We start from the raw sequence: 16579 nt of genomic DNA on the forward strand, positions 1-16579 counted from the left end.
ATATGGAACACCCTGTGCTGTTGCTGGAGACCAGAGATAGGGAGTTTACTAAAAGTCTACCCTTGACCTCTGCCTGTTTAGGGACCATATTCCACCTGAATGCCCAGGAGATCAGTATCACTACACCAGCCAACTTGAATAGGGGAGAAAGGTAAGAAAGGATTGAGCTCCGTTTCAATGAGTGATTAAGATTAATGCCTTTAACTTTGAGAGTGATTATCCGCAGTGTATCTGTAACAGTGGTATACAGAAGGGTACAGCGCTTGATATGGTCCTGCGGTGGTTTACCTTGCCCCAGCTTTTATTATATGCCAGAGCGAGTGGGTCAGGCACAGGAGCTTAGAGAGTGGAGTAAAGTATATGATCGGTCACAAGGTCAAGCATAAACCCCAAACGAAAAAGCCAAGTGGGCCAAAAAAATCATGAAAAATGTGTCCTTGGAGAGTGAGTCACTGTCCAGGATGTGATTCTCCGTGAAGTATTAAGTAGAAAAAGGAGTGTTGATAGGCCCACACCCCACCCCCTGGTGAAAAACAAATAGCGGCCCTTAATTGAACACATACCCGTGAATAGGTGTAATCGGCAGGTAAGGATCACCCCTCACCACTATTGGTAAGGATCAACCCTCACCACTATTGGTGAGGGTTGATCCTTACCTCACGATTACACCTATTCACGGGTATGTGTTTAATTAAGGGCCGCTATTTGTTTTTCGCCTGGGGGTTACCCTTTTTCTTCTCTACTCACTAAGCCACCCCCGCCCACCCGGTCCCTTACCTCGTTCTTGTCCACGTCGTTTTGTCCTTTTCTCTTCCCAGCTTGCTTTTTTACAGGCATTCCTTATAGGTAATCTTTCCCCTTTTTTACCTTTTTCTTACATTTCCATTTTCTCATTTTTTGCTTATTAACAGGTGGTTTTGGAGTGTTTTCCTTCTACTTAAAGTATTTTGGAAGAGGGTCAACAAAACATTACAGGGGTATTCCCTAATCTTACACGCTTCCTCAAGACAGCTCTATGCAGGTGAGGAGACCGAGATACTAAATAGTTTAAAATACCTAGTTTTGGGTTGGGTCACCGTCAGTTTTTTCAGTAAATGCGAGGATAGTTATTTGTGTGAGATAATTTCCCTCCTCAAGCTTGTTGGTATGATAACTACTTAATGGTGGTTTTTTGGAATTGTTTTGGTTAAATCGCACATATAGGCCTTGCAGTATCTGTGCTCGTTGCTTACCAATTATTATGTATGTATGTATGTATGTATTTGAGCTTATATAGCGCACAGCTACCCACAAAGGGTTTCCCGGCGCTTGCTTAGGGAACCCGTCCTGGTATTCCCCTGTGAGATAACCCCGGCAGGGTATCCACAAGGTGAAAGCCAGGCATCCCGCCGCGAAGGGCCGTTGTGGAGATTAAGCAAGCTATTGCCCAGAGTTATGTTGAATTAGTTACTGCTGCTCAGTATTTTTGTTTTCTTATGTATAGGACTCTTTCCTGTTCTAACCAGTTTGATTATTTACAATATATATAAATCCATGACCCATCTTAATGAGCAATATATTTTGTTCTTGCCTATTACCTGGGCATTATGCATTACCTTTACCTTATGTTTTTGTACAGACCATACGCCGCGCTGTGTGAAATAAGGGGTGGACCTGTATACTTTATAGACCGTTTTAATCTTGGACTGTTCAGATATTTACCTTTTTTGAGGTGAGATTGCTCTACCATTGATCCCAGTGTTCTGGAATATTGGACACATGGCAGACTTTCTGATGATTGTTCTCGTCTTTCTGTTCTTTCTTCTTTTTCTTTACTTTTACTCCTTCACCACGGTTTACCAATTGTTACATCCAGTACTGATATATATATTCTTTCTTCATTCTTTTCTCTGCTATATAAGTTGGTGATAGACTATCTCTAGCCTACTGATAGAAAATGTCTCCCCGTTCCCCATTTATATATGAGAGAGGAAATGTCTAGAGTAACATTACTATTTATTGGATGCGTGAATTGAGAAAGCCAGTTTTATAATACTCTTTATTCTGGTTATTTAAAGAGTTGTGATTATGTGATTGTACATATGTATGTATATATATGTTTTTGATACTTCCTTTTTCTGTGTTTTTTGTAATCATGACAATGATTTTTTTCTATGTATCACACATTGGTATTTCATTTTAGTGTAATTGTTTCTCTTTCCATTTTCTGTTTGTCAGTATTTTTGTAATATGTACAGATTATTTGCGTTTGTTAATGTGTGTACTGAGTTTGTCTATTTTAAACTTTTTTCAGCCCTGAAGAAGTTCTGCAAGGAACGAAACGCGTTGGCTGAGGCCTTTTAAGAATTTTGATAAAATAAAAAGGACTTTTTTGAACGTAAAGCTCTCTGGACTTATCTTTAGTGCATTGTCTCTGTTCCAAAGAAAACCCCTTTTCATTACTACTGTTCACTACACAGTATAATGCCACCACCACGCTTGTGCAGCTTGACTCCTGGTGAAGGTGGTAGCCTTTCACCACTATGAGGGTAGTGCTTTAGGCATCCGTCCCGGTCCAACATGACTGAAAACGATGAGACAGGCTTTTGTCATGGAACGCATGCTAGATTCGTGTTCGCCTATGCAGAAAAAAACAGCATTAGGGAATTGACAATAGACCATTTGGGATTTCAAAGCATGGGAACACGTCTTTTACCATGCAGAGGACTTTTCTGTCCCAACAAATGTATTTCCCTTAAGTGTGTATTGAGGCAATCACCACTGACTGAGAGCTCCAAACCACAATCACCTGTCTGACCTGCGGCAAGGAGGGCAGCAGACACCTTTTCCGCACCAGGAGGTGCTTGAAATCAGGCTCAGTGTCCATGCAGTGTGAGAGGTAATCACTGCTGGCTGTGGCTCTAAACAACAAACCTTAGCCTGGCCTGTGGCAAGGAGGGCCACTGATGCACTTTAGTGCCAGGAGTTGTTTGAAATCAGGCTCCATGTCCCTTCAGAGCGGGAAGCGGACACCGCTGGCTGGGAGCTCCAAACCACAAGCCCCAGCCTGACCTGCGGCAAGGAGGATCACCAGTGCCTTTTCCATACCAGCAGATGCTTCATGACCCCGCAGCGTGGGACACGCCCAGGCACGTGCCCGGGAAAAGTCTGGGGCAAAAGCGGGCCCACCTGAGCCCGTCCACAGATGGACGAGTCTGGGCTGGGCCTTGTCTCTTGGTCCTAGCCCCTTAAAATTCAAGCGGTATGACCAGGCAACTGGAATGAAATACCCCTATCAACTCTAAAAAAGCATCCAACAGGTAACTATTTTGTAATTAACTTTGTTATTACAAGGCTGGGGAAAGGAAAGGGAAGCCAAGCCACTTTACTACCGGCACAAAAAAGGGGAGATTACATCCAAATCTATTAAACTTTATATGTTACCTGTAATGGGGGCCATTGAAACTGAGGTTGACCGGGTAGAAGAAAGGATGGGAAATGAAGAGAACAGGTCTCTCTGAACCCAAGGCGCACATGGTGGACTTAATTGAACCTACCCAGAAGAAGCCTCCTAGTCAGATATCCTTAGGGGATCTAAATACTGTAGAATAATTACGCGCATCAAAGAACAACTGCCACACTTCCAGCTGCTTTAACCCATGTGTGGCCCAACACTCCCAATCTGACTAGGCTGGAAGTAACATCTCAATCAGATAGCCCTTCCTCTAAGAGAAGCAGCCAAGAGGTGATCAAAGCTGTATCTCCCATTCAGAATGTAATGCCCGCCTCCGCGGAAGCAAGGCCTGGGTGTTAAGTGTAACACAGGGAAAAAGCATGAAAAAAAAGATCGCCACCTGTGAATGTGACTCAAAAAAGTCTGCTCTAAATTATTCAGGCAGACTGGATCAATTGGGAAATCTTCTTAAGACCATAGCTCAATCATGCTCCATGGTAATTTCAAAACTAGATGTACTGAGGGAAAGCTTGATAGCATTCGATCATCCCAGGAGAAACTCATAGATAGATTGGCCCATTTGGAAGGGCAAGCAAAGAGTTTAGGTGAATTGAGCAGCCAAGCGCAGATGTCCAACTTCGGAAACTCAACATAACTTGAGCGGCATGGAGAGCAAGCTACAGGCTCATGTGTTCCCCAGTCTGATAGAGTGCATTCGTCCACTTTATAGCCCACATAAAACCAGATAGCTCCAGAACCACGGTACACTGTTAATAGGGATTCTCAGACTGTAATTAGTGCAAGCTGAATAAGGTGCATGGTACTCGCCCTCACATCCCTCTTGAATGTACGCCCTATGTAATTGTTCTGGAGAATGTTCTCAAAGTAGAGCAAAAGCTAAATTAAACTCATACCTCTCTACTGAACAAAGTCCCTTTTTGGCTAGAAAATGCTCTGACTGGCCCAATGACCTATCAAATAAAACTATTACCACAAGAAGAGTTTCTTGGGTTGGCCCATCTCCAAAGGGCACGCACGGTGACTGTAATTATAAACTTCAGACGCCCAGGCTTGGTTTGTGGGTTGTTACACTGTCTCCACAAAATATCAACTTCCTCCGAGGGCATTAGAGTTGAGCCACTAGGATTTTTCTACCACCCAAGAATCTCTCAGCCAATGGGCATTCACAATAGACACCCTACACTTGGCTTCACAAAGGATAAAGCCGCAACCTATCAACCACAAAGTAACTTGCCCCTCTTCAACAAATGCGAGGCCCCGTCATCGGTGGAGCAACTAGATTGACTGCCACAGCAAGCAGATAGATTAGACCATATCAACAAACTTACAACTCCATCTGCATCCTTCAAATCTTTGGCAAATGCTATACCCACTCAGGAAAAGACTTGAAGTGCAACTTTATGGAAAGTGGCAGGACTGCGCTCCAAGGAAGGAACTCCGGATTTGTTAGCGATTGTAGAACAATCTTTAATAATCTGTTGCCAAGAGCCCTGGCTCTTCGATTCTCAATGCAGATGGATATGTTACCTATTTTGTGTCAGCTATCCCCTTGAAGCCAGGCTGGGCTAAAAGAAGCGAGGACACCTACATATTAGTGACCCTGGTGGATGTTATTGTTCGAGAAGTTACTGGAACACCATATTATCACATGCTTTTAATCACTCTGCAGAAGTCTTTCGATTTGTTGTTAGTTAACTTTTATTACAAAAAAATTGACTAAACTGTGACCAATACTATGGATAGGTTGGAGGACAATTTACATAAAGCACAAAATGACCATGGAAAGGATTTTTTAAATATTTGGGTAGGATAATTTAATATTCAAGTATGTGACCCTAGAGTGTTGGTTTAATGTGGCAAGCTTTGACGAGTCAGAACAACCCCTCACACACTTTAAGAACACCCCATATGGGAGACACTGAATAGAGTGGTAATTTCCAAAAATCTGATATTCGCCCAAGAGTTCAGTATGGTTAGCCCCATGTGAATTTCAACATATATGAGGACAGGTTCCAGTTCCATCATTGACCATATGTTAATCTCCTAAGAATCCCTACTGATACTAAAAGCATGTAAAGTTTTGATTAGTCGCATAAGTGATATTAACACTCTAACTTTGGCTTTTAATTTAGTCTTGGGAAGAAACACCCATAAAGAATTACAATACAGGGTGCATTACAATAAGAATAAGGGCATGAACATCAACTGGGAAAAAAATGATAAGGAGGCCTTTTTAAAAGACCTTCTATTAAATGATTGGTCATAAATTGAGGTGGTCCTGCAAGATAATTACAATCCAGCCAACGGCATACAGGCCTTTACCCCTCTAAATAGCTAGATGGCATTTAAACTAATGAAAAGCGCAATGAAAATAAGTGACACTGCTCGGTGGTTCCAAAGAGCCTGCTCCATGTCCCACAAATTTGTAATGTTTGCTCTGAGCAAAAATCCAAGAGATCAGGTTGGAGTAGTAAAGGCTAGGAAAGCCTACAAAGAAATGATCAGAAAAAAGAAGCTTTAATTAAAAGAGAAGGCCTGGGAAGACCAAAGACTGCATGCACCCTGAAAGACCCAGAGCCTTCTGGCAGGTTGTTAATTATCCAAATGTGTTGGAGAATGAAATACCTAAAGTTGAGACCAATGTACCATCTAAGGACTGGTTTGGCCATTTCTCAAAAATATTTTGCCACAATTCCCAGACTACAAACTTGGTTCTGGACTCGGCAGTCCCCTTTGATGCAGCTTTATCTCTGAATAACTCAATTGAGGTAGCAGATATATTTTTAGCCATTTAGAGAACGCCATCAGAGAAAGCCACAAGTCATGATAGAATCCAATCAGATATTTTAACATATGTTCCGCAATTTTCGGCCCCGTCAAAAACCAACATTATAAGATGTGCAATTGTGAGCCTTCTAGTCTGGACAAGAGCCAACCCCATTGCTACCGCCCAATTTCCCTGATAGCAAGCTGGCTAAACTGGCCAAACTGGAACTCGGGCGTCTGAGACTCAACAGCTCTCGGACTTCCAGTTCTGGTTCTGTCCAGGCTTAGGAACTGTAGTGAAGTCATTTAACCTATCTCTTATAGTCCAAAAATATACAAAGGCATAAAAAGGGTGTGTCCACCTGGCCTTTATTAACTTAATATGTGATTTTTACACATTGGATCACCCGAAATTATGGCCAATAATGTCACATTTAGGGATCCATGGTGCAAATATTACCTTGATTAGTAGGCTTCACGAGCACACCTCAGCTAGAGTTCATTATGACAGGAACGTGGATCTAACAGGCAAGTTCCCTTCTGTAGTAGGGGTTAGACAAGGATGCATGTTGGCACCATTTCTTTTTTTAGTCTACATCAATGGGCTTGGAGATTTATTTGTTTTTGCAGGTTTTTATATAGCGCGAACGTGACCGAATCAGGTTTCAGAGCGCTTTACATAGCACCAGTTACATTACATTAGGACACACATTCATTTTTGTTAGGCACTGGGAGATTAAGTGATTTGCCCAGAATTACAGGATGTTCAGCGTCATTCCCTAGACTCAAATCCAGTTTCCCAGATTCAAGGTTGACCGCCCTCCCCTAGCCATTAGGCCAACTCTTCTCCCCGATGATTGCCTGTGTAAAGCTGGGTAAAACATTCAGAGGGTTAATTTAAGTCAAATTCCTGTGTTATTATATGCAGATTATGTTGTTCTGCGAGCACAGCCAATGTCCTCCAATACCTGCTCGACGCTTTTAATAGATTTATGGATAACTTAGGACTTAAAACTAAACGTACAAAATCTTTTGTAGTGAAAGTCAGTCTACAAATAGTCATAACTAGAAAATGTTTGCTTGAAGGATATGAAATTAGGGAAAGAAAAAAATCACGTATCTGAGAGTGCCATTTGATGTGGATTTAAATTAAAAGCTTTTACTGCATGTTAAACCTATGCAATTCCAAAGAGCGATTCCTGCTTTTTTTAATATTTTCTTAATGATTATGTCATAAGGCAGCAACAGAATTGCTTTGTATTTTTAAAAGCAAATGCTTGTCATTGTTACTTTTGGTGCCGGTGTATGGGGATATATTAATTACAATTTTCTATAAGTCATAGAATACAGTTCATAAGTAGATTGCTGGCAGTGCCCCAATCTACCTCTGTATAATTATGTCACGAAGAATACAGATTGGGGGCCTCATTTATGAAAAGTGACTCATCGCTGCGTCAAAACAGCGATGCGTCACTTTACATTGCCGCCCTCCTTGCGACACCAATGATGCATCATATTTACAGTATGACGCATCATTGCGCAATGAGTTACAGATACGTCCGTATTTGGGACGTATCTGCATGGCACAAAAGTGACGCATTGCTGGAGTGTGTCACAAAAGAGACGCAACTCCAGCAATGTGTCCTTTCACATGGGGGAAGCCCCATGTGAAGGGGCCTGCGTCAGTCTTATGCAATAGAACACAATGGTTCAGCACTCCCACACAATGCACAATAACAATAGTAGTTCCAACGGTAATACAAAAAGAATCAATTCAGTAGGACTTGAAATTTTTCTTTTTTTCTTTATTATTCAAAATCTTCATACAAAGCGTGGCCAATGCATTTCGTCCGAAGGACTTCTTCAGGGCTACAACAAACAAATATACAAAATACACATATTATACAAAACTATTTACAATAAAAACCCAGTTCATGGTACATCATAATTGCAAACGCATGGTATGCATACCACTTAATCTCTAAATGAGATTAGCCTACTGAAAAGATTTACAATTTAGCATCTGTTTATAGCAAAAAAGTAATAAGAAAAGAAATCCAGGATGAGCAAGGGAATTGATACACTCAGAGAATGTATCAGACTTGTGACATTTTATGCATAATAAGTATTTATCCATTTATAATATCGATTTAGGAAGGAGATTTTGTTTAAAAAATGACGAAAGGGGAATCCTTATAATTCTATATTATACACTAGGTCTAAACTTAGTCATTATAAAGATAAGTTCAATCGGTCCAAGACTTTATCTTACTGAAAGATAAGAAGATTGTATCAGAAGTTACTTCAAGGATTTTAATGTTCGAAACTTCGAGTGTACGTGGCAAAAGTAGCCTGTTATGAGGGGAAGTACAATATTGATTTAGTTTTAATTCACACAATTATTGATGTTTCGCTTTCCAATTATCTGCAAATGCATCACATACCTTGGTCTAAATTGTTGTGCAAGCTAGACACAGGGGTCATGGTTCAGAAAGGTAAACGTCACTTGTGTAAGTTCACTATTGTTTGCTCTCCACAAAGGTATTTTACTAGTAGTATCTTTATGACTGGGGAATCTCTGCACATAAAATGATAGGACTTTGCTGTATTTTTATGTGCGTCTGCAGTTGCTAAAATTCTACTAGTAAGCATGAGCGTGAAATCCGTTACGCTCGCGGATTTTGCGGATTTTTGGGAAATCCGCAATCCGCAAATTTTGCGGATTTCCCGCAAAATCCGCAAAAAAAAATCTGCAAACGTAACGGGTTCAAAAGTTGAACCCACACTCATTTAACTATTTTACAATGGCGCCAGCAAGCTGCCAGCGCCGTTGTAAAATAGTTACAAAGTTAGCTTGCACAGGAACCACTAGATAAAACGAAGCAGGTGCTTCCTGTGCAAGCTAACTTTGTAACTATTTTACAACGGCGCTGGCAGCTTGCTGGCGCCATTGTAAAATAGTTACAGGGCAGCACAGCCTTACAGGTCACTCAAGGGACCCCTGCGCCCTTCAGGGCGATTGCATAGTAACACACACATGGTCGCTCGAACTAGTTAATGCTCAAATTCAGTGACTCATTCATTAGCCCAAAAACAATCATGTGCCTCTTCCCAAATGTACCGCGGAAAATCAGCTGTGATGCTGGATAGAGGCCTTTGCATCCTTGACTTTCACGAGCGCAATACCCGTGCTGTTCCTGTGACCAGGAGCTTCTTTTTCTTCATCTGCTGAACCGATCTTTCTCTGACCTTTTATACATACAAGAGGCATGTGAACTCGCATGGAAGCACCCCCCCCCACCACAAAATCCGCAAATCATGGTCGCTCGAACTAGTTAATGCTCAAATTCAGTGACTCATTCATTAGCCCAAAAACAATCATGAGCGTCTTCGAGGCTGGACAGGTGTGCCTCTTCCCAAATCTACCGTGGAAAATCAGCTGTGATGCTGGGTAGAGGCCTTTGCATCCTTGACTTTCATGAGCGCAATCCCCGTGCTGTTCCTGTGACCAGGAGCTTCTTTCTCTTCGTGTTCGCACGGGTTGCTGCAAGTTCGCACGCGTTTTGTACAATTTCGCAATTTGCGAAATTGTACAAAACCCTCGCGAACTTGCAAAAACCCGTGCAAACATAAAAAAAAAATCCGCAAATTCGCGAGAATTCGCGGATTTTGCGGATTGCGAGTTCGCAAATCCGCAAAATCCGCGAACGCGAGATCCGCAAAATTCGCCCATGCTTAACTACTAGCAAATTACTTTTCTGAATAGAAAACCATTGCATATCTAAACAAAGGTGTACCTTTACCTTTGTTAATCAGGTTCAGGGTCTGAGGGTTAACAGAGAGGAACTTGCCAGGTGACAATGGAAGAGACTGGCCATGCAGAATCCATCACCTACTTTGGCGCAAGGCTAACCGAAAGGCAGGCAACCTTCACTAACTGCTCTTATCCACCCAGATGCTGGCACAAGATGAGAATAGCAAACTCTGCTGCTATAGACAACATAAAGCCTTATTGTTCAAACAGATCTGCAAGTGTGAACCAACTTTGAGACTCAAAATTACGTTTTCCTTTCAGTGCTAAGATTAGGGTAGTGAACAGATGTAGAAAAAAAGGGAGGTATTGCTATAAAGTTATACAGTAAACATGTTGGAATTATACTTGTCACATGCACTAAGATAGGATTTTAATTTTTAAAATAAATCCTTTTTAGTGTAGTCTTCCTTAATGAAAGAGGGTTCGGGTTTCACTAACTATCCTGTGATTTCTCATAGCATTTTTATAGGATTGATAATCATATGAAAGGAATCTCATAAAAAATTGCTCAGTGTATTGTCTCGGGTGACTTAGTCATTGGTGCCAGTCTTTGAGCTATATTCCAGAGGATGATCTAGAAAATGTATCACAAACATGTCGAATGTGGTAATGTGATGGCTGCAATCTCATCTGGGTAAGAGCATGCTGCTGTGATGATGATGTTACTTGTGTAAGGCAGATAGTCTGATTGTCAGATACAGAAGTTCCAATGGGAGAGGACAAGTGTGTTGACACTTTTAGAAAGGCGGGGCCGATATCGCACTTATGGCGGGGCACACCGGCCCCCACTCGCCCCGGGTTCCCTGGTGACCCGGAAGTGATTGAGTCATTTCTGGGTCACGAAGGGAATAAAGGCCAGGCCGGTTAGATCCGGCCTGGTCGGCGAAGGGTTAAAAAGGCCGTGCAGCGCGGGAGTCGGCCTCTTTGGCTCCTGCGCGCCACGGCATGCCCCCTTCCAGCCTCTAGGAGGCTGTAATTAATTTTTGCTTTATCTTTTCAGGACGCAGCGAGGCTCAACTAAGAAGATTCCATCGGCGTTGTGTGGTTCGCTGGACGGCGGTAGCGGAATCGGGCGGCCTCGCGTGGAGGCCTTTAACCATGTTATTTTCTTATGCAGGCTTTTTTTAAAAAAGGGGGCCGTGAGTGGAGGAGATTCAGCACGGAAAAAAACAGTGGGGAGGCAGGAGCAGATGCACGTCATCGTCGTAGCTTACCTCCGGAGCGGGCGAACAGCTGATCACAGCACATCGGTGCTCAACTCCACGCAAACAGGGATGGCATTCGGAGTCTCAGCTGAGTGGGCAGCATTATCAACATTAGAACAGCGTTCGACCCAACCTCCCTTTACCTGGCAGAAAGCTGGCTCTGCGGCTGGACCGGATGGCTGGTATCGGTGTGTCAATCAGTGGAACTGGGTGCTCATCCCCAGAATGGTGAGTATACTAAATGCTCTTAAAAGCATTTTGGAGCCGCTAATACACGGTTCGGCGGTGAGCATTGGCATGACTATATATTAGGTTTAAATGGCTCACTTCTATTTCATTGGAGGATAGAGTAAGCTGTGCTGTGCTTTGGTAGCGCAAGTGAATGAGCGTTAGCAGCGACCTGTTGCTTGCTGGTTTCTTTTCTTCGTTACAGTTTGTTGGCATATTCGTGAAAGAAGAAAGGAAAGTTAGGATTGCGCTGACTTTACGCAGCCACAATTATTAGATTTTACAATATGCTTCTTATTAATGCTAGGCCCAGACTCGGTTGCAGAGGTCAGCTAAAAGTGATACATGACCCTTACGTCTTCAGGCCTTTGCTTAACCGGGCAGTTTCATTCCCTTCTGAAGCGCAGTTTCGGTATCTTTCCCAGTCTAAGGCTCTGGACTCTCAGCATTTCCCCGCATGTTTTATCATTGATTAACCAAGTACGTAGATGATAAGTGCAGGTTTATGTTGGGGAGGTAATGCATATTTTATACTGCACCCACATGCATCCGCCATGTTTGAATAGGATTACCTTGCACTGAGGCGACCGCCTGTGTTTGGACATAGGCAATCTCCAGTTAGACCAATGCAGCAGACAGGCTTATCCCCAAGGCAATGTGTATAATAAATGCATTTAACACAAACAGTGACCCCCAATCCACCACAAACTGTGATCACACAGGTAAGTATATTTATAAAAATATAACTTTATCTAGTTTATGCAGTAAAAATCAGCAGTTATACGATGATAGCTCTTTCTCATAAGGTTGCACGTAATCTTGATGGTTGCACTAGTACTTGTCAGGAATGTCCTAATATAAAAATAGTCTCAAGTCTCTCTTAAAAACAATTATCAAAGAATATTTTTGTAGGTTATGGTCGCTTATCAAACGATCATGGGGCCGTGCCTAGCGCTATTCCGATGAAGCACTCCTTCCTTGTTAGACACTCGGATCACACAGACTCCCCCCTGGCCTTTGCTGAACCAGCTAGCTCCCTGCCTGCTCGTGATACGACAGCGAGCGGCAGGAGCCTCAAATACCTTGCTAACACGGAGGAGGCAGGCCGGGGGTGATCGCTGCGGTTTCTTTGTTGATTCCCAGCTTCGGCGAGGCTCCCGGTATCTCCTGGCGATGACACCTCGCTTGGACCAATCCGGTCGCGGTTCCTCTGGCGAGCCCTCCTTGACGACACGGCGTTCTTCACAGCGGAACAATCAGCAGGCCGCTCCACACGCCGAGCTTACCGCAGCCCGCCAATCACAGCGCGGCGCTCGGACTAGCCCTCCGTTACGTAGACACTTCTGCGGGGGGATCAGCCAACCAGAGCGCAGCGCCTCACGACCAGCCTTCGGTCAGCAGCCAATCAGAGCCAATCAGAGCGCGGCCCCTTCGGTGTTGCGAACAGACCCTCGAGGTCGATTTCAGGACCCCGGCCCGCGGCGGTGTTGAGGCGGACAGGCTGAATCAACACGCCCCGCACTGGGGAGGCTCACAACCCTTCGGCTACCACAAAACACGTGTCGATGAACACGTCGATCTCGTAACACGGCAGGCAGCAGTCAGCGCAGCGCTCTCAATCAGATCAGAGAGCAGCCAGCGCGCTACACGGGGCAAGCAGCAGGTCTTAGTCGAGCAGGCTCTGGACTCTCAGCATTTCCCTGCGTGTTTTATCATTGATTAACCAAGTACGTAGATGATAAGCGCGGGTTTATGTTGGGGGAGGTAATGCATATTTTATACTGCACCCACGTGCATCCGCCATGTTTGAATAGGATTACCTCGTACTGAGGCGACCGCCTGTGTTTGGACGTAGGCAATCTCCAGTTAGACCAATGCACGAGGTCGCGTAAGAATAAAGCAATGAACGCTGTGAATCGTGGCAGTGGTGCAGATGCTTCTCTTGGCTCTCTACCGGCCCCATCTTTTTTAAACGGAATAAAAATGGGACCCCTTTCAAAAGCACTCATAGTAGAACCAGGGCCACCTATAAGGGTATTGAACTAACTTTGAAAGTTTAGTTAACATCTGATTGCACTAGCAGAGTCAATTGAAAGGTGCGACAATTCCCCAGGCACCTGCAATTTGTTGTCAAAGGGGGGCCTCGAAACGGTACTCTGTCTGGCCCCCGGACTGCAGGCACATCATGTGTGGGTGATCACACACCGCTCACTTCACTAGTGGAAAAGTTACAGCATGAAGGCATGCCAAGTGAGCATTGTAGGGGGAGGGAGAGCCATTAAAGAGTTATTTTCTCTCCGGATTACCATTTCCTTTTTGAAATATAGGAGCAGCAATACTTTCGTGGTGTCCCCAGGGCTTCAAATGTAAGCTTTTTCAATATTATATACAAGCCATGGTTGCTGCTTATTTGTCTTAAGGCAGCGAACAGCCACTGACAAAGCCAATAGTCCTGACTTATAGGTATGATACTTGTACCCGCTATATTGCTGTAGTGTCCCCAGGGCGTCAAGTGTAAGCGTTTTCAATGTTATATACAAGCTATGGCTGCTGCTTATTTATCTTAGGCAGCGGACAGACACAGACAAAGCCAATAGTCCTGGCTTCTAGGTATGATACTGGTAACATATATCTGGGGGTATTGACAGGAGTGCCGCGCATGGGTCTTGTGACTCACAATGACGGTCACGCACGCGCTAATGTTTTGTAACAAAGAAAAATAGGTGAATGTGTACGATAATTGATACCGGCATCACTATTATTGGAAAGGCATTGTCAGGGGTGGCTTGGGTTTCTGGCTGCTTCATTTCACCACTTGAGTCATGGTTTAACAAACATTGGGCATCCTTCTTTATTGCCTCAGAAACCGGAGAATCGGATTTGGTCCCAACAAATCTCTAATTGATTTGTTGCTGGGTGAAATGTGTTATTGCACAATTATAAGTTTAAGTATAGCCATTCCTTTTATAGTTAAGACAATTTCTGAAATTCTCTCTGCTAATACTCTCTGTGGGGTCCTCCATGCGAGTAACATGTATCTAAGTCCAGGGCGGAGCGATGGTGCTTAGTGGAATTTGCAGTTCCAGCCAGTTTCCCTGTACCTAAATCGTCTTCACCTGGGAATTCAATCAATGGGAATAACACACATAACAGTAAAGGTTTGTTAGTATTATTATGGACTTGGAAAACCAGCAGCGTGTAAAAGATCCCTTGGGTAGGGGCAGAACTATACCTCTCTGGGGGCTCTAATGGGATGAGCGGATTTAGTGTGCCGCTGATGTTGTTGGTGCTCTATACGGGGACTGTTTGACACCTAAATCTGAGGACTACCCAGAGTTCTCTGCTTCTTTATTGCATAATTTATGAAAAGGATTACTTCTGAACGGTTTTTGTTAGACTTAAACTGGGTGCTCCTTTGGGTAGGGACCGAGCTATACCTCTCTGAGGGCTCTAATTATTGTGGAACACATGTCAGGAGTTACTGTCAATCATGTCGGGTTAGCTTGGATGGGATGGTTACCAAAAGCCAGAGCTGTAATTGTTGCTGCTGATGTTGAATGCTCTATACGGGAGCTGCTTTCCACCTAAATTTGAGAACTACCCAGGGTTCCCTGCTTCTTTATTGAATAATTTATGCAGCACTGAATTTCTGAACATGTTTAGTTTAAAATTAACTGGGTGCCCACCCTTGGGTAAGGACAGAACTATACCTATCTGAGGGCTCTAATGAGAGTGACAGACATGTCAGGGGTTGCTTTTGATCATGTCAGGTTGGTTTGTATGGTAGTTTACCAAAAGCAGATGCTGCAATGTTGTGCCTGGACTGGTACAGGGCTTTTGGGCCATTGTACAGCTCGGCACGGATGGCACTGTGCTAATCCTATGCTGCATGACTTTGCTGCTGAACTGGCAAAGGCAGTGCCCCTTTCGATCTGAGATCCTACGCCTAAAGACTTTGATAGTAAAACAGACATTGTAAGTTAGGTCATGGGTAGGCGAGTGGGGCTATGCCATTGAAAAACCCTTATCTGTATCCCATGCAATTGCAGGGCAGAACCGATGGTACAGTGGTAGTTCATAGGGGCTATGAGTGCTTTTTCGCAATGATAGGATTAGTACCCTCACTGTGGTGCTTGGATTTCTAATCTCAGGGACGATGTTGGGAGGAGAAATAGGGACATAGGTCCACCAGTAGATTGCTAATTAATTTACAGTACCATGCAGTCACCGAACAATGTTCTTACTGGACAAGACGTCTCAACAATGTTCTTACTGGACGAAACTGCACATGTCATGGCCAGTAAGCTACATTAAGAATTAGGGGGCGAAAGCCATTGACACCATGTGCTGGTACACTACCACGTATGTGTTATCTGACTTCGGGAGTACCGTTTTGCATCGGCCTGTCTAGGAATGTACTTGGCTGCGGCATAATTCTTTGATAACCATGAATGCACTGTGTCACTGCACTTCACACTGTGTACTATTCTTTAATGAAGGTCATACTACTGGGCACCCTCTCCGTAACACTAATTCAAACACTCCACATGGGACACAGACTGATGCTATGCGAAACACTTACAGTTGAAAGTGTTAATGGGAATGCATCTGGCGCTAATCTTAGCTAAAGACTTAGCATATGAGGGCAATGTAATACAGGTATGTGTACTGCAGTTATCGTCAGGAGACCAGAAACACTAATCTTTTGTGTTTGTCTTTTCCATTTATGTATGGCCGGGTCCTTGGCGGATATCTGTGGAGTGCTCCACACCGCAACAGCTGCAACAGGTGGACAGCCAAAGGGACGCGTACGTCAGGTACGGGAATGGCAAACAACGACATCAAGCGTGATGGTCGATCGATCAAGGACGCAGGAGGTGCCAACACTCGGTTGATTGTTTATTGGTGTGTTAACCCTAGATTTGGCTGGCCGCAGTAATGTAGCGGGATGTTGGTTCACATAAGAGGGCAGTATGTTCCTTATCAGGAAGCTGTATTTCGACAGTAACGACGCCTGTGCTCGCTGGTGCCACCGTGGTGATCATAGTATATTCATAGGTTACCAATTGGTAGGGCCAACAATAGTGATGTGGCAGTGCACAGGGGTGTGCC

This window comes from Lissotriton vulgaris, chromosome 11 (assembly GCF_964263255.1).
Source record: "Lissotriton vulgaris chromosome 11, aLisVul1.2, whole genome shotgun sequence".
Classification (NCBI taxonomy): domain Eukaryota; kingdom Metazoa; phylum Chordata; class Amphibia; order Caudata; family Salamandridae; genus Lissotriton; species Lissotriton vulgaris.